Source organism: Mauremys mutica, chromosome 2, assembly GCF_020497125.1.
Source record: "Mauremys mutica isolate MM-2020 ecotype Southern chromosome 2, ASM2049712v1, whole genome shotgun sequence".
NCBI lineage: Eukaryota > Metazoa > Chordata > Testudines > Geoemydidae > Mauremys > Mauremys mutica.
The window spans coordinates 285635024-285660230 of record NC_059073.1 but is presented as its reverse complement, the minus strand read 5'-3'; positions in this window follow the sequence as shown (position 1 = coordinate 285660230).

The following is a 25207-nucleotide window of genomic DNA, read 5'->3' as shown; positions in this document are numbered from 1 at the left end:
TCATATTTAAAAACAACACAGAAAATATTGTACAAGAACAACATTAAAGGAATGTTAAAGCAGCAAAGAGGAACAATTAAAGCTCAAGAAAGTTAAAGTTGCTTGTTCAGCCTTAATTCTGCCACTTTGCTATTATGTATTTTAGAACAGTCATTCATTACACAATCACATTCTTTTCCACACTTGCCTTCAACATCTTAGGGTGGGATTTTCATAAGTGTTTAGCGTTGGACTAACCAGGGCTGGCTTTAGGACGTGCGGGGCCCGATTCGAAAGAGCTGCCGCCAAAATGCCACCGAAGACAGTGGCAGCGATTGAGCTGCCGCCGAAAATAGCGCCGGCAGTTTGGCGGCAGCTCAGTCGGTTGCCACTGTTTCCAGCGGCACTTTGGCAGAGGGTCCTTCCTCGGCAGCAGTTGTCTTCCAGGGCCGTACCTTGCAGGGCCCCTCCTCCAGACACTGCAGGGCCCGATTCACGGGAATCGGCCTAAAGCCGGCCATGGGCCTAACTCTGTTCCTGATGAAGTCAATGGGAGCAGTGTAGGCACTGTTGAGAACTTCTGGATTCCCACCTTTTGATTTCTGCTCCTGCTGACATCAACAGCAACACTTTCATTGACTAGTGGAAGCAAGATCAGCTCATTAGAGTAGTCCAAAAGATGTCCAACAAATTTCCACAGTGGCAGCTTGTGCATACTGTGTTGCAGTTCCTTTCATGTTGATTGGAGAAAGGCAAAAGTGGTACATCTCAGCAGTATCTGAAAACAGTTAGGGTTGTGCAAAGTTTTATCTTCTCCATCAGTCCATTCCGCAGTTGAGCACCCTAGGAGGAGTATAGCCTATGTCCAACTCTTGTGAGAGTCAAGCCGGATTCTGTTAGTTGTGTTGTCCCTGAGGAATACTGCTGTCTTGATTGGTCATGAATGGAGAGATGGTTTTTGATGTAGATTGGATTAGCCTGTTTAGGATCTTAAAGATTTCAATTAGATCGAAGTTTCTTTTTTCATTTTTGCAGTGGAAATAAATGAAGAACTAACAGAGAGCACTAAGAAGATGTGTGTTTCAACATATTTTCCTGCCTATGCCTTTCATACTGTAGATGCATGTTCCATTGGCAGTCTCAGATCCTTAATATTGAGCAAATCCTGTCAAGAGTAGGAGCAAACAAAGCTAAAATAAAGCACAAACTTCTGTGAATTATTTATGTGAAAGTGAAACAATCTTTCTTCGCTGATCAATTTTTAAGGCACCGAGGGGCAGTGCTAATTCTAGGACAATTCTGCTTGAGTAAAGCTGTTGTCCTTAGGCTGACTTGGTGAACAGCCAGTATCTTCTTCAAGAAGAGGAAAAATTCCAGCTGATCAGAAAAAATCCTCTCCCCACTTCCAGAAAGAAGATCTTTAATTTTCATAGGTTTATCAAAGCAGAAGGTATCTTGAACTGTTAACTTCCATATCACTCTTCCAGAAAGCAGCCTGCTTTTTGGAAAACTTATTACACAGCAAAAATGTTTTCCCCTCTTATTTCAATTTGTCTGTTCCGGGCTTTCCTCAAGTTCCTTAGCATGGGGACTGAGTCAAAGGACTCCTGGATTGTAATTCTGACAGCCACGCTCTCTCCCAGGGTGGCTAACGTCACCGACTACCTCACAGATGTGTTGAGGATCAGTTGTGATTGTAAAGCAATGTAAAAGTTCTGTCAGTGATCAGAATGCATGTAACTTGCAGAAAGTCAAGTTTAAGGGAAAGTAAATAAGATTTCGCATAGAGAGATAGAAAAGAGAATTAAAAGCAGGAGATGAAATTTTAGAAAAAAAATTCCACTCAAATATGTTACTATATAAATATTTCACACAAATAGGCAACATTTTACTTAAACAAGTTCAAAGATATCAGTGTCTACATTTTGAAGAATTTCCCCTTCCCCACCATGTTTTGTCACATATTCTCTGGCTGAAGGATGTGGAAAGGCAGTGTAGGCTTGCAATGTATTTTTTATTTGCCAAGGACCTACCTACTTTTGATACAATTACTGTACACACCCACATTAGGTGTGTTTGTTGTTTTTAGATTGTAAACTCGTTGGGCCAGGGATTGTTGTTTATTTTTACTGTGACCAGCACAATGGGATCTAATGTGGCTGTGGCTTTTTGATACTACTATAACAGGTGTGGGCCTGAGGGCCACATCTGGGTGGGGAAATTGTATGCAGGGCCATGAATATAGGGCTGGAGCAGGGGGTTGGGATGCGGGAGGGAGGGTATGGTGGGGTGGGGGTGCGGTGTGCCAGAAGGGGCTCAGGGTAGGGGGCTGGGGTGCAGGAGGGAGTTCAATGCAAGGGGTTGGGGGCTCAGGGCAGGGGGTGTGGAGTGAGTGAGGAGTTCGGAGTGCGGTCTCCGGCCCGGCGCCACTGACCTTGAGCGGCTTCACAGTGGCACACAGCAGGGCTAAGGCAGGCTACGATGAGATAACTGGCTCTGTGGATGAGGGGAAAGCAGTGGATGTGTTATTCTTGAATTTAGCAAAGTTTTTGATACGGTCCCCCACTGTATTCTTGCTGGCAAGTTAAAGAAGTATGGGCTGGATGAATGGACTATAAGGTGGATAGAAACCTGGATACATCATTGGGCTCAATGGGTAGTGATCAATGGCTCCATGGCTAGTTGGCAGCCGGTATCAAGCGGAGTGCCCCAAGGGTCGGTGCTGGGGCTGGTTTTGTTCAATATCTTCATTAAAAATCTGGAGGATGGTGTGGATTGCATCTTCAGCAAGTTTGCAGATGACACTAAACTGGGAGGAGTGGTAGATATGCTGGAGGGTAGGAATAGGATACAGAGAGACCTAGACAAATTAGAGGATTGGGCCAGAAGAAATCTGATGAGGTTCAACAAGGACAAGTGCAGAGTCCTGCACTTAGGACGGAAGAATGCCATGCACTGCTACAGACTAGGGATCGAGTGGCTAGGCAGCAGTTCTGCAGAAAAGGACCTAGGGGTTAGAGTGGATGAGACGCTAATAGATGAGTCAACAGTGTGCCCTTGTTACCAAGAAGGCTAATGGCATTTTGAGCTGTATAAGTAGAGGCATTGCCAGCAGATCAAGGGACATGATCATTCCCCTCTATTCAACATTGGTGGGGCCTCATGTGGAGTACTGTGTCCAGTTTTGGGCCCCACACTATAAGAAGGATGTGGAAAAATTGGGAAGAGTCCAGCGGAGGGCAACAAAAATGATTAGGGAGCTGGAGGCTGAGGGAACTGGGATTTTTTTGTCTGCAGAAGAGAAGAATGTGGGGGAATTTGATAGCTGCTTTCAACTATCTGAAACAGGGGTTCCAAAGAGGATGGATCTAGACTGTTCTCAGTGGAACCAGATGATAGAACAAGGAGTTACGGTCTCTAGTTGCAGTGGGGAAGGTTTAGGCTGTATATTAGGAAACACTATTTCACTAGGAGGGTGGTGAAGCACTGGAATGGGTTACCTAGGGAGGTGGTGGAATCTCCTTCCTTAGAGGTTTTTAAGGTCAGGGTTGACAAAGCCCTGGCTGGGATGATTTAGTTGGGGTTTGTCCTGCTTTGAGCAGGGGGTTGGACTAGATGACCTCCTGAGGTCCCTTCCAACCCTGAGATTCTATGATTCTATATCCGCTTGCCCTGGCCCCACACCGCTCCCAGAAGTGGCCAACATGTCTGTCAGTGGCTCTTGGGGATGGGGTGGGGCAGGAGGCTCTGCTGAGCGCTGCCCTCGCCTGTGAGTATCCCCCCTCCCAAACCCCCATTGGCCAAAACCGTTCCTGGCCAATGGGAGCTGTTGGGGGGTGGGGGGCGGTGCCTGCAGGCGAGGGCAGTGCAGGGAGCCCTCTGCCCTGCCCCTCCTCCAGGGGCTGCAGGGACATGGTGCCGGCCGCTTCTGGTAGTGGCGTGGGGCCAGGGCAGGCAGTGAGCCCACTTAGCCCTGCTGCGCCACGGGGCTGCCAGTCCCACAGGCCGGATTGAAAGCCCTGATGGGCCGGATCCAGCCCGTGGGCCGTAATTTGCCCTCCAGTGTACTACAGTATAAATGTTGAAAAATAATCATCTTTTATCTCCAGAAGCAGATGCAAAAATGTAATACCCATGAGTGACCTGACAGGGACAGCAAAGGACACAATTTAACCAATGTAATGTAGTTTACCATTGCATCTGTTTAAATTATGCTTGGCCATTGTAAAAAGGAGACTCCTTTTAAGATGATGTATTTCCTTTGTTCCTATCATCACTGTTAAGTAGGAAATGTCTACTATCTTTTATTCTAATAGATGATTCATTTAACACTTTCTGAGACAATTAGGGGTAATTATTTCTTCCCACTCAGTTTTCCTTCTTAATTGAGTCCTTAAATTCAGTTCCAAATAGTGATGGTTTAATGGACTGCTGTTTTATGTGGTTTTTCTCTGTATTGACTTGAAAGCATTTCTTATTGCTTTATTTTCCCGTTCCTAGGATAATCGTGCGGTTGTGATTTTGAATTCTAAATAGCACTTAAAAACATTTTGGCAAAAAAAAATAAATCTCGTGTTATAATTTAGAGGAATAACATCAATAGATGAGAAATGTAGTTACCTTTTCAGAAATAACTAATTCAGTTAAATCTAGTGATGGGCCAATTTACTGATTTTGAAAATTGAAGCCCTGGAACCAGTTAAAAATATATCCTGTGTACCAGATGTAGTAAACCTAGGGAGAAACTAAAGGGGTAAATGCTTCCTATTTGTTTGATGGAATTGGAGCACTTAAACTTGATTGCATTAGTATGTAATTGCATGTTGATATAAAGAATTAAGACCTATTCACGATTAATTTTATAACATTACCATGGTTTTGTAAGAAAAAATAATTGTTTCTTAAAGAAAATACATGTTTGTAACTGTTTGTTTTCTTCTGAAAGGAACAGTTTTAATCTACAGCTCAGCATAAAAATCCTGAGGAGGGTAGGTTTGTCAGTTAGATGGTTAGTGATAAATGACACTTTACAAGTCACCTGGACTCAGATTTTTTTAATGTATTTAGGCACCTACCTCCAAGTGATTTCAATGAGTTAGGCACCTTAATACCTTTAAAAATCTGGGCCCTGGTAACTACACAGACAACTTGAGTAAGATTAGGAATTATCCTATAAACTGACCAGGTGTTTGAACCAGCTACCAGCTTTACCAACCACAGACAACTACTACATCCTTTGCTGAGGTTGGAGCTTTTGCTGAAGTGGTCAGGCTTTGTGTGGCAGCTGTGGGAATAGATAAAACACAGCATCACTGAAAAGGATGTTCCCTCCGATACATGGCTGAAAGTAAACAGTTCTTATTTGAGTGCTCTCCCTGTAGGAACTGCACTCCAGCATAGTTGCTGTCTCTCTGCATCATTGGAGTCTCTTTGGGGCACTCACATCCCAACCCCCTCAGTTCCTTCTCAACTGTCCTCGGCTGAAGACAGAACTTGGGGGAGAAAAATTAGAGAAATTTAGATAAAAACATCCCAGATATTACCCTACCTTTAAATAAGTTAACTATAGTTGAGGACCAGGTAGCTGCTTTACAAATGTCCAGAATCAGAACATGTGCCAGAAAAGCTGTTGAGGCCACTTGCAAACTTGATTGATCTGTGATCCTTGCCAGATCATAGCACATGTGGATACATAAGGCTATCAAAGAAGAAATTCTTTGAGTAGAGATTGGTTGTCATTTCATTCTGTTCGCTTTCTCCACAAATAGTTGAGAAGATCTATGGAACTGCTTAGCTCTATCAAGGTGGAATGCCAGTACTCTTCTGGCATCCAGGGTGTGCAAATGTCCCCCTTCTCTGTTCGAGTGTGGCTTCGGAAAGAATGAAGGTAAGTAAATTGGCTGGTTGGCATGGAATGGAGATACCATTTTTGGGACAAATCTCAGATGTGGGCAAAGGTAAACCTTGTCCTTAAAGAAGATTGTATAGAGATGCCCAGACATCAGCACATGCACCTTTCCTACCATTCTTGCAGAGGTGATGGCTACCAAAACTGCCACCTACATTGATTTATGTAGTAGAGAGCACGTAGCCAAAGGCTCAGATGGAGGACCCATAAACCATGATATGTTCAGGTCCCATGGGGGGACAGGATCGTGCACCTGAGGATACAACTTGTCCAAGCCTTTGAGAAACCTCATTGACATGTTAGAAAAAACAGATCAATTATTTGCATTAGGGTGAAATGCAGAAAGAGCCGCTAGGTACACCTTGAATGAACTAATGGTCAATGCTTGGCGTTTCAGGTACAGTAAGTATTCTAGACTATGCAGGATCAAGAAAGAGGACAGCAAAACACCAAAATGGCATGACCAGATGAAAAAATATCTCCATTTAGAAAGGTAAGTAGCCCTAGTAGATGCTTTCTACTGTTTAGCAGGACATCCTGCACATCTTTTGAACAAGACTCTGTCATCTAATCATGGAGCATTCATGCATTTAAATGAAGAGCTTGTATGTTCAGATGGAGCTGTCAACCACGGTCTTGGGAAATTAGATCTGAATCCAATGGACGCGAAATAGGAGGCTTCACTGATAGTTCCCAGAAAGTGGAGAGCCAGTGTTGGTGGGTCCCCACTAGGGCTATGAGTATGACTTTGGCCTGGACGCAAGTCTCTTGACTGTGCTAACAAGTATATGATTTGCACTTGGTACTAGTTTGTTACAAAGCCGTGATACATTTTAGCAGGCTTTCCAGTTTCCGCAATCATTTTCAAATTATTGAAGGTGTGGTTTGTGCATGCATGAGTCCTAAATACTACTACCTGTTTCTCTGAGGCTGTGGATGAAATCCCTTTTTATCTGCTTGTCAAGGGCTTGTCTGAGCCTGACACCTGTGGAGTAGGGTCACCTCAGGTTTATAGGAAAGCAAGTTTATGCTGAACTCAAAGTAGCCCCCTGGGCATTGAAGTCCATAATAGAGATCCAAGACAAATATTATCAGGGTTAAGGCCTGAGCTGCTGGCCCAGGTTACATGGGATAGGACAGGGAAACACCTCTTTTCTGTGGCTTAGCTTCATCCAGAATTGGCATCTAGAAATGCATCTATCCCTTTTTATCTGTCATATTGAGCCTTGGTTGGCCTCTGCCTGCTGCTAGTTTGTCTAGGTGCTGAAGGACCAACTCTGATTGGTTCTGCCTGCAGCTGATCATGGGAAGCCTCTCTAGGCAACTCCTGGAGGTCTGAACTTTCCTACCCTGGGACTTTAGGACCAGGTGCATCAATACTGTGAGGCCTCCAGCAGGAGGCAGCAAACACCTAGTACACCCCATCACACTTCTATATAGTGTAAAGGGGCCATTTTGGATTCCAAATCAGTCAGCCTGTAACCACGTCTATGAAAACTTGCTCTGCTGACTGAGTTTTGATTCTGTGATTTTTAAATGTCCAGAGTTTAGACATTTATTTTTGCCAAAGATATTGGTGATCACATCCTTCATTCCCCTTACAGGGCCAACCTCTAAAAGGGCATAGGAACACATCAGTACAGGAACCTGTTTGCATGGGGATCAGTATTAAATTTCTGATTGGGACATGACAGAATCTCATAAGCCTCTTCTACTGTAGAAGGAACAATTTGCTTGCAGTGCAAAACCGTTCTGTACATCCAGGGAAGCCAACACATTTCTATAGGCCTGTTGCCAGGGCAGTAGTGCTGGGTGGCAGCACCTCCCTGTCTCGTCTACATGTTCCCAGCACTGACCAGTTTTTCTTTTTTATTAAAAAAACAAACAAACCCAGAACACCTTGTTCTTCCTGCTTCACAGCAGCCTGGGGGGATTGAATTTCTGCCTCACACCCGGACGTGGATGGGGCCATATCTATACCCATTTTCCCCTGAAGACATTACTGAACGGCTCTGCATGTTCGGGGAGATTAAACCAATCACACACATGCCACCAGGCACTGTGTTAAAAGCCTCCCAGAAATAAGCATGCCCTCAGAGTAGATCTTAATTATTTTGTAATGAACTTGCCATCTTTTATTGGGCACTGGCTTAACCCCCAGTTCTACGTCCAGCCAGCAGAACTACAACCTGAGGTCAGAAGGTTATGTCTATACGGAGACTGTAATTCTGCAGGGACTGTACCATGCCCTTCCTGTGATTTGTAATTTGTCTAGCGCACTCTAGGTGCTGTACAATAAGAAATATTAAGTATTACTTATTAAAAGACACAGAGATTGATATTCTCCCTCTGTGTGTGTGTGTGTGTGTGTGTGTGTGTAAAATCTAATTTGTGGTCTGACACATGGTCATTGAGATTTTAATGTATCATTTCCACTAAGACTTCATTGAAATGATACTCTCATATTAGAGTTACCAGTTCGTTTTTTAGAAAAAATTGCTGACTAAACTATAAGCAGTTTGAGGAACTTGGCCACAAACATTGGCAGGATCCATGTCCTGGATCTAGTGTGTCGCAGCCCCAAGATAGGCAGTATTCCAGAATACTTTGGCACAGAAGTAACAGTTGGATGGGTTCTTTATTTAGAGCAGGGCCGCACGCCAAGCATGTGCTTGGGGTGGCATGCCGCGGGGGGCGCTTTGCCGGTTGCTGGGAGGGTGGCAGGCGGCTCCGGTGGACCTCCCGCAGGCGTGCCTGCGGAGGGTCCGCTGGTCCCGCGGCTCCGGTGGACCTCCTGCAGACGTGCCTGCGGACGGTCCGCTGGTCCCACGGCTTTGGTGGACCTCCCGCAGGCGTGCCTGCGGATGCTCCACCGGAGCCGCGGGACCAGCAAACCCTCCGCAGGCACGTCTGCGGGAGGTCCACCGGAGCCGCGGGACCAGTGACCGCCAGAGCGCCCCCCCGCAGCGTGCCGCCGTGCTTGGGGCGGTGAAATTGCTAGAGCCGCCCCTGATTTAGAGAGTGGAATTTGGAGGAGCGGGCCCAAAAATCAGCATGATCTGTATTCCAGAGCCACCTTTTGGCATGCTATTTGCAACTGGATGTGTTCTTTATTTAGGCTGTGGACTTAGAGGGAATAATTGGTAGGATCCATGTGGATCCAGCTTCTGGCTTTTTCCTTGCAAATGTAAATGTAGACATGTATATAAATTATCTAAATTTTGCCTGCAATGTGTTTGCAGATTATAGGCAAAAATGGGACATTTAAAAAAAAAGAAAAGAAAAATCTGGCCTCATAAGCATGATACACTGGAAAACTGGTTGGCTGTGACTAAAATATGTCACAATTGATATTTAAGCAAACAGAAGTTGTAGTTATGATGGTTTAAAACATCTTATTTTTCAAAAAGGCAAAAGAGCCAACATGTACCCTATTTGCATACAAACAAGCAGTTAAGACATGAAGCTTTTAGTCTGGAGAGAGTTTGTTCTAAATATCAATTAATCAGCTCTCTTAAATACAGCACATCAGAGCAACACAGGAAAGACGTATCAGAGCAAAAGTAAATACTCCCTTCTGTTGGTGAGGGGAAGGAGAAGCCTCTGCCAGATGACAGTTCAAAATCTTTGTTCTTCACTGCGATATTTAGATCAAGCATTTTTATGCCTATCAAACATGACAGCTAGGTGTGATGGGAATTTAATTCATAGTAAAAGGACAATTTCCCTGTATCTGGATATTTATGGCCCCTATCACTGCAGTTCCTGAATGCCATCCAAGAATTTGAAAATAGAAATATGTACTGTTTGAATCATGGTAGTGTCTAGTGGTCCCAAGTGAGATCAGAGCCCCATTGTAATCAGTATTATGTAAACATGTAATAAGAGGCCACCCCTATTCTAAAAAGCTTGAAATGTAGATAGGTGAGACAAAGAATGGTAGAGGAAACAGAGGGCTACAGAGAGGTGAAATGACACAGCAGGTCTGTGGCAGAGCTGGGAATGGACCCCGGGTCTCCAAGGCCAAGAGCCTGTTCACTGGGCCACAAAGCTTGTCTGAACATATTTTTCTTCCTACCCTGCCTGTAGCTTGATGGTGTACATGCATGTACGTGAGAGGTCTTCTAAAGGAAAACTCAGTAGAAGATGAAGTTTGCATTTAGTTCTGAAAGTGACACGGTCACCAGTCAGAGTCCCATAGTCTAGGTCCAACTTCTCTGAAGCCTCTCTCCCACACTCCGTAAGTTCTCCCCTGCCCCCCGCTCCTGGTCAACAGTTTCATGATTCCATTGGAATATGGATGGTGTTGGAGGTCATGGGAAGCAATTACATATGTATAAAGGAGAATATCCAAACAATACATGCCTTGATAGTCTTTTATCTGCCTGCAGCCCACATTGCTCAGTTGCTGGCTAAATAGATATCATTTGATATGTTGGCCTCAAAGCCATTGTAGGTGATTGTGGACAATGTAATAGAAAGAGATAGAAATGCATTGTCTTCTGTTGGAGTGTTTTATAGTGAGCATTGAAAGGATCAGACGAGTAGGAGGCAGGGAGCTCATCAGATGCCTGTGGAAGCAGCTCCCTCTTGCATTGTCTCAATTTTCTGTGCTACAACACCCAGTCATCACTTCTGTAATTCCCAGTGTTTTCAGATGTGAGCAGTGGGATACGCAGTTACTGTAGACCACTTCGTATCTCTCATTGCTCCCTTGACACCAGAGAATGCCTGCCTACTTCAAAGAGCAGTTCCATTAACCTGGGCACTCGTACCGCTCAATTCACCAGCAACAGCAGTATTATGCAAATAGCAAGTGGTGGTGAATGGAGTGGAGGCGTGGAGATAAAATGGGAAGGCACATGTCATAGCACCTCTGTAAAAGTGCAGCTAGGTGAGGACTAATGGAGCTTATGCCCCACTCTAAAGCAATGTGACAGCTGCTTCGTATTATTCATATAAAGTGCAGTTAGCCTTCATGCAACTCTTTCTCCAAAGGCCATTCTCATGTTTTCAATTGGATCACATGTGGTTGCACAGACGGCCCATGTTACAAGAAAAAATTACTAGGTGCTGAGGTGCCTGGGACATCTCAGGATTTGGGTCCCTGGAGAGCTACTGGGAGGAGGGATGCAGCCTCGGAAGGCAGATTACCAGAGCAATGTTGAGCTGTGTGAGCAAAGGAAAGGCACTGATGTTGGATTGTGGACTCCAGATGGCAGGAAGGCTGCTGGGGTAGTTAACTGAACAGACCGATTCCTGCATCTAGTCCAGTATCCTGACTTATTGACCTATGTTCTGTAGTTCAGAAGAAGGTACAAGAAATCCCACAGTAGATCCTTACAACCAGTCTTTAGAGCAGAGGTGGGCAAACTACAGCAACCCGTGGGACCCCCCCTGCCCAGCCCCTGTGGTCCTGGCCCAGGAGGCTAGCCCCCGGACCCTCCCCTGCTGTCCCCCCTTCCTGCTCTGGGTGGCGGGGCTGCGAGCTCCTGGAGCAGCGCAGCTGCAGAGCTCAGCCTGACCCGGTGCTCTGTGCTGCGTGGTACGTGGCTGGCTCCATCCGGGCGGCGTGGCTGCCTGTCCTGGCACAGCCGCACCGCCAGCCACTGGTGCTCCAGGTAGCGTGGTAAGGGGGCAGGGAGCAGGGGGGGTTGGATAGAGGGCAGGGGTGTTCAGGGGGTGGTCAGAGGCTCGGGGTGTGAATAGGGGTCGGGGCGGTCAGAGGGCGGGGATCAGGGAGGTTGAATGGGGACAGAGGACCCGGGGGGCAGTCAGGAAGGAGAGGGGGATTGGATGGGGCAGCGGGGGGCAGTCAGGGGCAGGGGTTCTGGGGACGGTCAGGGAGAAGGAGAGGTGGATGGGGCAGGGGTCCTGGGGGGCAGTCAGGAATGGGGGGTGTTGGATGAGGCAGCAGGGGGCAGTCAGGGGTGGGGGTACTGGGGCAGTCAGGGGACAGGGAGAAGGGGTGGTTGCATGGGGCAGGGGTCCCTGGAGAGGGGTTGGATGTGATGGTGGGAGGCAGTTGGGGTGGGGGCAGTTAGGGGGAAGCGTGTCCGGGGTGGTCAGGGAAAAGGGGGGGTGGATAGGGCAGGGGTCCCGGGGGGGCAGTCAAGAAGGAGAGGGGGTTTGGAATGTGGCAGCAGGGGGCAGTTAGGGGTCGGGGGGTCCAGGGACAGTCAGGGGTCAGAGAGCAGGGGGGGGGATGGGGCAAGGGTCCCGGTGGGTCCGTCAGGGAACGGGGGGGTTGGATGGGGCAGGAGTCCTGGCGGGGGTCCGTCAGAGGGCGAGAAGCAGGGGGGTGTTAGATGGGGACAGGGGCCATGGTACGCCTAGCTTTTTAGAGAGGCCCAGCTTCCCCTGACCGGCCCTCCATACAATTTGAGAAACCGCAACCCTCAAGCCAAAAAGTTTACCCACCCCTGCTTTAGGGAATGTTACTTCCCGAGTTCCAAACCCCATCGGTTGATAGCTTGTGCCCTGATGCACGAGGACTTATATATCCCTTTAAAAAATCATATCTAGGATACCTGATCATTTCCTTCAATCTTTCTAAAGTCTTGGTGTTCATAATATCTTGCATCAGTGAATTCTGCAGCAATAAAGCTAAATATTATTTTATGTAACATAGCTAGTTTGTAAGATTTTCTATATAAAAAGCTATATCGACCATATGATTAGACCAGACACAGCGATAGTTCTCTTGGGCTATTACTGCATATGGCTTAAATAAGCAATCATAGAAAAAGGAGTACATTAGAAGTTTTCATTTTATACTACTTCACCTTAGCCACTCAAAAATAAATATAATGTTGCCTTGCACAGAATGAAACAACATTTTTCATTCAGTGCTGTCACAAAGTAGGTTGTATTAATGGTTTCTGCTATTGTACATTATTAACTTTTTACTTTTCTTGCTAGATTTAAACAACACAAACTCCTGTGGTTATTCTTAATGACTGGCAGTTTTCAGTTAGGAGAATTTCCAAACAGGCATATTTTTCCCAATGAAAACTTGAGTGAGTTTTGTTCCACTTACCCCCATTTCTCTCTTATTGCTCACTTCTTTCAGGGAATATTTGAACATCTTTTATTTTTCAAACTACTTTAATAAAGGCAACTCACTATAGATGAAGTTCACCTTTGTACATAGACCAGGGGCCCCCAACGCGGTGCCCGTGGGCACCATGGTGCCCACGTACTGACCGGCGGACGAGCATCCACTGAAAATCGTCGGCATTTCGGCGGCGACACCTCTGGAGGACGTTGCTTGTCGACAACATTTCAGTAACGACACCTATTGATGTTGCCGCTTGTTGGTGGAATTTCGGCGGATGCTCGTCCGCCGCCGCGGTTCTCCATGGCTCGTCGTCTGGCGCCCGCCAGACAAAAAAGGTTGGGGACCACTGACATAGAGACTCTGTGTAACTAGATGGTGAGGGATGCTCATTGTAAATTGTGTTTGGAACACTATGAATAACTTTTAAACAACTGCTATTAGACAGTAAATCTACTAGCGTTCCTTACATAAAACACTGTGGTGGAGCAAACATTATCTTAGCAGAGGGCTTCCCTACTAACTTAAGCTTGAACAGCACTCACCTCTGTTTCTCCCCTCTTCCCTGTGTGGTAAGGTTAGGGATCTTGGGTGCCAGGATGGATGCCGATCAAGGGAAACGCTGGGTTTGGTGACTGGAACCAGAGTTAGAGAAATTGGGTGCAAGGAGATTGCTTACATGGTGCAGAACATTTTATTGTGTACAACTGTCTGGTACCTCTGGGCAGCCCTGGAACCCGCTTCCAAACAAAGGAAAAGGGACTGCTCACCCACAGTAACAACTGCCATCTGACTCCACCAAACTGCAATCAGCCTACCTAAGAGCATCTGGTATCCTGAGGCCTATTTCCCCCAGTTACCATCTGTAATGGCCATAGCCCCTGTCCACGGGGAACCAGCAATTCAAAAACCCTTCAGTCAGGGCCAAGGCCTCTGGAGGGGGAAACTCCTCCCAGTCTGATTGCCATAGAGTCAGCCACTCCCTGTGTCCGCTCTGGGTCTTCTACATACAAGCTGGAGGACTTTCTGCAGACTCTGTCTCAATCCTCCATGGGTCAGGTTTGGAACACCTGTATCCAAAGTGGTGAAAGTATTGGTACGCCTCACTGAGAGCTTCCCCATTCTCCCTTTAACAGCGACAGAATCCCAGTTTAAAGCAGTTAGCTGATACTAAACGTAAGTTCCATAGGCTCTGTAGTCTCTAGGGGTGAGAAATGCCCCCTCTGTAGGTTCATAAAACACACCACAGTGGGCCAAACTTTACCTTATTGTAGGGCTTCTATAGCAAATTAAAGCTGGAAGAGCACTCACCTCTATCCATAATGGTACAGGTTTTGGGACCCGCTCTCACAGCAGAAACAATTCTTGGCTCTGCCTCTATCAGCGGGTGAGTTCTCAGGGCCACTATTGCCAATCGTGTGAGAAGCATATAATAAAAATTGCCAAAGAACACTTTGGTTAAAAAATCCTGAATTTTTGCTATTTCAAAAGAATACGTCTACTTCCACCAAGTACTTGGTGTATTTGAAAGTAGATACAAAAGCTACCAACCATCCTGCAAAAAAAAGTACAAAAGTAGTGCTGTTTAGAAAAGAAGTAAAAAAAACCCAGTGGATTGCATTCCCCTGTTCGAGCACTCATCATATCTTCTCAGAATTGTCCAATTTGTCCTCTGCTAGAGTAAAATTACTTGTGCTACAGTCATTGCTGTTGTTATTATTGCTTAAAATCATTAATGTCTGTTTCAATCTGGACAATCATCTCTTTTGTTGGAGTAAATGATTTGCAGTATAGTCTATGGTTGTTGAGGGGAAACTCTGATCATATAAGATGGCATTTAGTAAATGGCCAACCTCTTATTTTGAATCTTGCATTTTAGTAAATTCATTATAGAAAAGATTCTTTCAGCCACAGTATTACTTATTGGCAGGCATGCATACTGTGAAATTTCACTAAATAGGTGTCTGCCAAGCAGATTCTTGCAGTCAGATACTTTGCACCAGAAAGTGGCAACATCAGTTGGGACTGGTCCAGTTATTGCAGTCCAATCTATTAACGCTAAATTGCACCACTGCTTCTACAAGTTAGACAGGTCACATTGGGCAAAGCATAGCTCGAATGACAAATCTTGGGAAAATCACTTGAGAGATTGGGTTCAAACAAAGAGCCAGAGAAAGGTGTTTGATTTTGTAGAGTACAGTCAATGCTGAAGAAAGTTTCTTCATTACTTCTGCCACAGCCACTTCCAGAAAATTGAGAAACCTTTCTTTCAAAGTAGTCTTGGAATCAAAACTGAGGCTGGCTATTCCCAGTCAACCTTGTCAAGAGAGAGCTACATGAAAACAAAATCTGTATTGACACGCAGCCTATGTGACAGGTGAAGGATTTGCTTCAACCGGGAAAAGGCAAATGCTTCATGCTCTTTCAGTAAAGAGAAATGATCCGTTTCTGTTTGCTGAAAAAGCAATTTCATGCACTGGACCTCCAATAAGACTGGCTTCAGAAACAGAAGACACAACCTGTTCCTCTTACCACCATGCATCTCACTGAGTGTTTGAGCCATGTAGCAACGCTTATGAGAACTTGCCATCTGGAAATATATCTTGTTCTCAGTCTAAGAATCAAGGATTCTGGCTATCTGGGGCTTCAGAACAAAATAGCCATCTTGTCTGAGAAGGATGAACAAATGCTGCAGGAATTTTGCCATCATTGATAAGAGTGTGTATTTGTTGAAATGCTTCATGACCAGCTGTGCTCACTTTAAACCAAGAATATGTTTTCTTCACCAAAAGTCAATACAAAAGGGAATTTCTTCAATTGCTTTGCAAGCACAGAGGTGAATTGAGTGACAAACACACTTGAACAATACCAGATTTGCGCACTTTTCCTTCATTGTGGTGAAGTGACTGATTGGATCCACACATTATTAGCAAACATCTGCACCAGTTCAAGTATAGTTTTCAATGTTTATGTTCATTTGCTTCAAATGACTGTCAAGAATAGAGATGAGACTCTGGTGTTATTGAGATGACTGGAACCAAACTTGATGGGATGATCTTCTATAAGGAATTAATATGTACACACACACACACACACACACTTTGCAACTGCAATATCAGTAGATTCATCTACTAGAAAAGTTGGAATTTCCTGTATCCTCAGACAGTTCCACAGAAACACAAGGACCAATCACACTTTTGATGAGTTTAGTGCATTTAGACTTGGGTGTCTGCATATCAGATGTAATTTCTCCAGGCATTTTTGTCTTCAGCACATCAACCATATGGTCAACTGGCCTAACAGAAGAATGAGATGGAATATGGAAGAAATTATTAATACAGCTGCTTTCCTTCTCAATTGCAAATTTTGAATCATCCAGTCTTGGCTGTGATGGCCCCGGTATAGTGTGGACAGTAGGACTTCTATGCTTTGAACTAACTGCTTGCTTTCTTATGTGAGTAAGGTCTGAATGAGCTCTCCCCTGACAGCTAGTAATGAGCTTGGGGGGAAAGGCTTCAGGAACAGACTGTATTTACATGAACACACCTATTCTGCCCAGCCGACAGAGCTGTGTTACCAAAGTGATCAATTTCAACTGACATTGGGTTACAAATCACTTTAATATTGAATGCAGGGGTAATGAAATGTTGTTATCCTTATTGTATGAGTAAAGGGCAGCAGAACTGTATTTAGCCTGTCCTGACTGAGTGGGTCACCCTCAACTAAACTTCACTCACTAAGCAGGGGGTTCAGATGCCAAATCCCATTGGAAAGAGAGAGCAGGTGGGGACAATGTTTCTGCCTGGAGGTGTGTGCTCTGCCTCACAGCTATAGGCACCAGCTGACCTGCCGCCTCCCCTATTTAAAGATAGAGCTCATTAGATTCCACTGAGAGTCTTTTGTTAAGTGACCACTAGAATTGAAATCCCTGATAATCAGCTGAAAGGGCTTATACCTGATGCGAGACAGTGTTTCTGTGGAAGAGATGGCCCAGCTTGCATTAGCAGCGAGGTTCCCCCATTGAGAGCCGAAATCACTGAGAGCTGGGTGGAACCTCAAGAAACCAACTCATAGAGCACAGTAGAGAGCATGGGTGGCAGGTATGAAAGACTTGGGGAGGCTAAGTCTTCACAAATGGGGCAAGAAATGCTGGGTGGAGCATGGATCGCCTCCCTGGGGGACTTGAGCTGGTTCTGTGTTCTGTTGTTGAGAGGGACCCCTGGATATTGAGCCCAGCCCTTGTTGCTGCTGACTCCTCCCGGGAGAAGGGTTATATTTAGGTCATTTAGCTGGGGTCACAGTTCTGTTCTGCATGCAATACAGTATGCTGAATCCTCATTAGTTTGACTTTGCTTCATGAATCCTCTCATTGAATTCATCTTCTCCCATTCAACTCTATGCTACCTCTTGTATTTGGCATATTTCCCCATTGTCAAGGATAATGAACTGTCAAAAAATTAACAACATTAAGGAAACTACACCTGTGCTTAAATATTTGGCACGACTATCACATGTGACAACAGTTGCCATATGTGGCAGCTATACTTGGCAGTAATGCTACACTGAACAGCTGGATTTGGAAGCAGCTCCTACTGCTGAATTTAGACTGTGTCTACAATGCCCCTTTCAGCGCTAAAACTTTAGTCATTCAGAGGGGTGAAAAAACACATCCCTGAGCAACAACATTTTAGTGCTGAAAAGCACTAGTATAGACAGTGTTTTATCGCCAAGAACCATACTCCTGGTGATAAAGCTACCACCACTCATTCAGGATGGACTTTCCTGATCGCCGGGCGAGCTCTCCCCCAGCGATAAAGTGTGACTACACTGCCCATGTCACAGCGTGGCCAGTGTAGACATACCCTTAGTAATTTCATATTGCTTTTGGAAATATTGCTACATCTCTCGATAAAAGCTGCTTTGAAATCTAGAATTATTTGTAAGTCCAGCAAAACCTGTTACCAGGTTTACTAGTCATGCCAAATTTAGCATGCCTAACTGGGATCTGAAAACAGATTTCATAAATAATGTCTGAACCATTATTCTTGACGAAGGTGATTCCATACTTAATGATTTTTTTTGGGGGGGGGAATTATTGTATGTCTGGATTTACTTAGAACACACAAATGACTGGGACTAATACATTAACTACAAGTGGGACGACAAAAAGAACTTAGCCTTGCTAGCAATTTTCTTTGAAATGTATGGTACAGCTACAGTGCGCACTTCTTTCAGCGGTGTGTAGAATACATTCATTCATAGCCCCCTAGCACAAGTATAAATAGCAGTGTATCCATGGAGGCACGGCTTAGGCAAGTAAAGACCTGCCTGAAAGGTGTGGGTATGTATGTGATTACCTAGCCTTCATGTTCTCTACTTGCCCACGCTTTCCATTCCTGTCTACTGTGTTTAGCATTTAGTATTTCCCTGCAGGAAAATGCTGCTGAGTGGGGAAAGGCTGTGGATCGGGGGAAGCAGTGGGGAAAGGTTTGAGCAACTCCCCACTAAGGCTGTTTTCCCTGCTGCGGGGAAGGACTGCAACAGGGGGGAAAGGCTCCACCAGCTTCCCAGTTCAGGAGCCTGTCCCCTCCACAGGGGAAGGCTCTGGCAGGGAGGAGCTGTTGAAGCTTTTTCCCACTTGTTTCGCCCCCTGGCAAGAGCTTTTCACTGACTCGTGTAACTACACATGTGGACACAGCAGGCTTTTCACTGCGCCATGTAGTAGCCTCACAAATCCTACACGCCACCAGGGGTGGAAGTAGCTGTAGTCGACATGGTGTCATTGCCAAGCACGATAGAGGGGGGTGGTATAACTGCACCGTGTAGACCCTGCTGGTGCACTGGAAAAGGTACCTAGTTCATGTTAACGTAGACCACAGTTGTGGGAGCTATGGAGCAGAGGAAGGGAACTGAAGTCTTATGTCAAAGGGTAGCGAGCAAATGAAGGATCCTTACCTAAGGGGCCATGAGTATGTTGTAGAGTTAGGCTTGTGTTCAGAGGGGAGAGATGAAGTACCCTTAGTGGAATTAAGGACTTGGATAAGCATCTTATTTGTCTTTTCTTCCAGTAGAACCTATGATGCTAGCTCATCACCAACTGTCTGAAGCAACGCATCTGTATTCTTGCTCATGAGCTTAAACATACGTAAACCCAGATGCCAAGTGATGCATGGCTAGTCAATTAATCCCTTGTTCCACCTGTCGCCTTTTCATCTTGTAAACTTTCCCCAATTAGCAATTCACCATTCACTCTCCTCTGTTAAACATGACTCATGTATCTAAACACAAATAGCCTTCACCAGCTTTCTTTTCCACTGTGTTGATGTCAAAGTGATTGTAATGTTTTGGATGGCTGACAGCAGTAATGATGCATTTAATTTAGCAGAGTTTATTTCCCAATTTATGGATTCTGGGTCCTACTTACATAATTAATAGCAGATAACAGTATGAAGTTAATTATATTTACTTGAGATGGATATGAATTACATAGTTCTGTATTTTGACAAATTAAAAGCAATGCACAGTGCCACTGAATTTTTGGAGTTGCACAGGCTTACACCAGGTGTGAATGTGGTCCTGTCTGGTACTTTTCCCATGAGAACTCATTTTAGAAAAAAAAACCATATTCCTCTTTAATTGTGTAATCTTGTTGTGCATGTTAAGCGTATGAAATTTGCAATAATTTTTGGATTTGAATTTCAAGATCTCCTACAGGAATCCAGTGGGAACTTTATTAATCTATCTATTAAAATTGTCAGTTAACATAAAAATAGAAATTTAATGCTGTAATAGTTGACTAATACAAACAAGAGAAACAAAAGTATCCTTTACAAAGATACTTTCTAGCATGGTTCTTTTTGAGGCTTGCAGTATCTAATAGGATCAGGTAACATGTAAATGTAAGAAGATACATTGTGAAGTTGACATGCTAGTATATATCAGGGTAGTCAATTATTTTTGTCCAGATCATTAATGAAGATGTTGAATAAACCAGCCCCAAGACAGACCCCTGGGGCACTCCGCTTGATACCGGCTGCCAGCTAGACATTGAGCCGTTGATCACTATCCATTGAGCCAGACAATCTAGCCAGCTTTCTATCCACCTTATAGTACATTCATCCAATCCATACTTTTTTAACTTGCTGGCAAGAATGCTGTGGGAGTCAAGATATATCATGTCCACTGCTTTCCCCATATTCACAGAGCCAGTTATCTCATCATAGAAGGCAATCAGGTTGGTCAAGCATGACTTGCCCTTGGTGAATCCATGTTGACTGTTCCTGATCACCTTCCTCTCCTTCAAGTGCTTCAAAATGGTTTCACTGAGGACCTGCTCCATAATTTTTCCAGGGACTGAGGTGAGTCTGACTGGTCTGTAGTTCCCGGATTCTCCTTCTTCCCTTTTTTAAAGATGGGCACTAAGGTAGCCTTTTTCCAATCATCCAGGACCTCCCCCGATTGCCACAGGTTTTCAAAGATAATGGCCAATGGCTCTGCAGTCACATCAGCCAACTCCCTCAGCACCCTCAGATGCATTAGATCTGGACTCATGGACTTGTGCATGTCCAGCTTTTCTAAATAGTCCTTAACCTGTTCTTTCACACTGAGGGCTGCTCACCTCCTCTCCATACTGTGTTGCCCAGGACAGCAGTGTGGGAGCTGATCTTGTCTGTGAAGACCGAGGCAAAAAAAGCATTGAGTACTTCAGCTTTTTCACATCATCTGTCACTAGGTTACATTCCACATTCAGTAAGGGTCCCACTCTTTCCCTGACCTTTTTGTTGTTCCTAACATACCTGTAGAAACCCTTCTTGTTACCCTTCACATCCCTTGCTAGCTGCAACTCCAGTTGTATTTTGGCCTTCCTGATTACACCCCTGCATGCTCGAGCAATATTTGTATACTCCTCCCTAGTCATCTGTCCAAGTTTCCACTTCTTGTAAACTTCCTTTTTGGGTTTAAGCTCACTGAAGATTTCACTGTTAGAACCAGTTTTCACCAGTTAGAACCTGATTTCTTTCAGAACCAGTAAATGTTAATCTCAAGTCCAAGTAGGAAGGATCATATTTCCTGTTGTTCTTTTGCTCTTCTCTACTTGCTCCTTCCTCATGATCAGTGTCCTCCACTTTACGCTTCAAAAAATGCACTATTCATTCACAATTATCAAACACCAAAGCATCTGCTCTCTACCAAATGGAAAGGACATAGGAATGAAATGTCACACTCACATTTTTTATACAGTGTGCGGGCACTGTTGTAGCATGAACACATTGGTCAGTGAAACTTTGTTATGATGCACTGGTATTCTCTGGATTTGAGGGGAAAAACCCACATGGAATGGCTACAACAGGATCTTTCTGAAGGGAGATTCTCATTTTATTTCTGATATTTTGAAGAAACAAGAAAAAGGCGTCACCAGTCAGGCCCGCGCACCTCACCCCATAACCACATTATGCCCGTCATAGACTCATAGACTTTAAGGTCAGAGGGGACCATTATGAGCATCTAGTCTGACTTCCTGCACAACACAGGCCACATAATCTCACCCACCCACTCCTGTAACAAACCCCTAATCTATGTCTGAGTTATTGAAGTCCCCAAATTGTGGTTAAAGACCTCCAGGTGCAGAGAATCCTGCAGCAAGCGACCTGTGCCCCACGCTGCAGAGGATGGCGAAAAACCTCCAGAGCCTCTGCCAATCTGCCCTGGAGGAAAATTCCTGACCCCAGATATGGCGATCAGTTAAACCCTGAGCATGTGGTCAAGACTCACCAGCCAGCACCCAGGAAAGAATTCTCTGTAGTAACTCAGATCCCACCCCATCTAACATCCCATCACAGACCACTGGGCATATTTACCTGCTAATAATCAAAGATCAATTATTTGCTAAAATTAAGCTATCCCATCATACCATCCCCTCCATAAATTTATCAAGCTTAATCTTGAAGCCAGTTATGTCTTTTGCCCCCACTACTCCCCTTGGAAGGCTGCTCCAGAACTTCACTCCTCTAATGGTTAGAAACCTTTGTCTAATTTCAAGTCTAAACTTCCTAGTGTCCAGTTTATATCTATTGTTCTTGTGTCCACATTGGTACTAAGCTTAAATAATTCCTCTCCCTCCCTGATATTTATCCCTCTGATATATTTATAAAGAGCAATAATCATATCTCCCTTCAGCCTTCTTTTGGTTAGGCTAAACAAGCCAAGCTCTTTGAGTCTCCTTTCATAAGGCAGGTTTTCCATTCCTCGGATCATCCTAGTAGCCCTTCTCTGTACCTGTTCCAGTTTGAATTCATCCTTCTTAAACATGGGAGACCAGAACTGCACACAATATTCCAGATGAGGTCTCACCAGTGCCTTGTATAACAGTACTAACACCTCCTTATCTTTACTGGAAATACCTCGCCTGATGCAACCTCAAAGTGGCATGCCCTACAGTTTGAACACCAGTACTCTGGAACAGTACTTGCCAAAGTCAATCCCTGATGCTCTGTCCTCTGGCGACAACAGACAATCGTGTGGGACCATATGCCGGTGAGGGACACCTGTGTCAATCATCCTCAGCATTCTCCACCTCTGCCTTTTCTTCTCACTCCTCCCCTTCCTCCCTTTTTTTCTGTGTGTAGCCACTCAGAGATTACGTGGAATGCAACAAGCGAAGAATATTTTACACACCTTCCTCAGTTTATACTGAGTGTTCTACCGGATGGGTGGGGACACCTTCGCCACATCTTTAGGATGCCAAAGGCTCTGTCACCAACAGAGTCTCCTTATGGGCATGGTTATAGTTCTCTGCCTCTGGCAATCCCCCACCCCTTTCTTCCTCCCCAGGATGCCCTCCCTGCTCTGCCTACCACTAGTTCCTCTTCCCCACCCTATCTGGCTACCCCCGCTGTTTCCTGACCTCTGATTTGGCCCCTCTGGGAGCCCCACTAGCTAGCCTACTGCTCCACTAACCCATTCCTTGTCCCTGACCAACTACCCTACCACCTATATGCACCTCTACCTCGTCTGTCACCCCGAAAAGGTCTGTCTCCTTCAGGGGTGCGGGAACAAAATGTATAGTGGGGTGCTGAGAGCCATTGAATCAAACTATAAACACTGTGTATCATGGAAACCAATTCAAACCAGGGGGTGCGGCAGCACCCCTAGTTCCAGCACCTATGGTCTTTCTTGTTCACACTCACCTACACTTTCCTGTGGCCCTCTGATGGGATCTTCACCCCACACTTGCCCTGAAAGGGTTAATGTAGGCTAGGAAGGGAGCCAATTAATCAGACAGGCCGCAGTTGAGGGGAATCAGATGGCTAAGTAATCCCCTGAGTGAATAATGAGGAAGCCTAGCTGAGGTGGAAGGAGCTTTGCTGAGTTTATAAAGGCAGGAAGCTGATAGCAGAGGGAAGTAGAGTACAGTCACTCCATGGGACAAGGGAGGTGTGTTTGGGGCTACAGAGGCAAGTAGCCTACAGTTACTCCCTGGGAGGAGAGAGTTGTGCAAACCCCAAGCGGGGCTGGAGAGCCAGAAGGTAGGGAGAAGGCAGTAATGTCCAGGAGGGAACAGACCTTAGCTGCTGACTAGCGGGTGCCTGAGCTGGGCCTGGGTTTCCCTGCCAGCCCCTGAGGGAGTGGCACCGTGGGGCAGTGAATGGGAAGACTGCCTGAGATTGCTAGTGAGGAGACTTTGATACCCTGGAAGGGGGAAACATGTGACCAGGCCAGAGGGCCAAGGCCCGAAGAAGGAGCACCCGAGTTGCAGAGACTGAGAGAGAGAGTGGATGTAGGGCATGTGGCGAGCAGCAGAAGGGGGCCCTGAGCCTGAAAGGAGCTAATCTCCAGAGCGGCGAGGAGGAGGTGCCCCTTGTGGTGAGTGGATCCTGTGACAGACCCCTATGTTCCTTTTAGGCATGGGCTGTGCAGCCCTGTGCCTATCGGTGCCCTGCACCTTGCCCCCTTCCTGGGCTGCAGGGGGTTGGTGGATGGCAGGTGTTGGGTATGCTCTAAGCCAGGGGTAGGCAACCTATGGCACGGGTGCCGAAGGCGGCACACGAGGTGATTTTCAGTGGCACTCACACAGGCCGGGTCCTGGCCATTGGTCCGGGGGGCTCTGCATTTTAATTTAATTTTAAATGAAGCTTCTTAAACATTTAAAAACGTTATTTACTTTACATACAACAATAGTTTAGTTATACATGATAGACTTATAGAAAGAAACCTTCTAAAAACATTAAAATGTATGACTGGCACACGACACCTTAAATCAAAGTGAATAAATGAAGACTCGGCACATCACTTCTGAAAGGTTGCTGACCCCTGCTCTAAGCACACCTACCAGATTGGGCTGTGCAGATGGGATACATGGGGGAGTGCTAGGATTGCAGATCACTCTGGTGCTTAGACATGAATTAGGCCAGAAGCTGCGAATGGGTGACAGGGGATGGATCACTTGGTGATTACCTGTCCTGTTCATTCCCTCTGGGGCACCTGGCATTGGCCACTGTCGGAAGACAGGATACTGGGCTAGATGGACCTTTGGTCTGATCCATTATGGCCGTTCTTATGTAGGCACCTGTCTTCAGGGTGGGGATCACCCCTCGCCTTGTGCGCATGCCCAGTGGCAGAAACTGAGGCACCTAAACTCACTAGGTATGCTAAGGCAGCAGCTGACTGTGGGGGTTTTTGTGCGTATCATGGGGCAGGGCCTAAATCTGGGACTTGAACATCTAAGTCTCTTTGTGGATCTGGGCCTTATTTTCACCAAGGTTACAACTAAGCATCTGAGCTATATACCCTGCCTTGACACATCATGCAATATCCTCATAAACTCCCCCCGGTACACATGCCATTACATACACACATTGATCCTATCAGAGCAGGCACACTTCAAGATATCCAGCGGGTTGTTAATCAATAGCCTGATGAAGAACAAAGCACCTGTTAATTGCCATATGAAACATGGCCACATTGCAATTAAAAATTGCATGTCTGCCTACATCCATGGGACTTGCTTTAATTGCAAAACTCAGTGATGGAACGGGACTTTTAGTTAGCTTTCATTAGTAAACTCTGTGATGGGTTGGATCACAGAACCCCCCCTGGGAACTGCCAACGGATGTGCCAAGACTACTCCTGCCCCTGCTTTCCTGCCCTGGCAACTTGGGACTTTGTGCCCTGCCTGATTTGAGCCAGACTCGCTAGCCTGCTGCAAACCCAGACCCAGGTCTGAACCATGTCCCCTAACAGCTGTAGGCTTAATTGAAACCAGC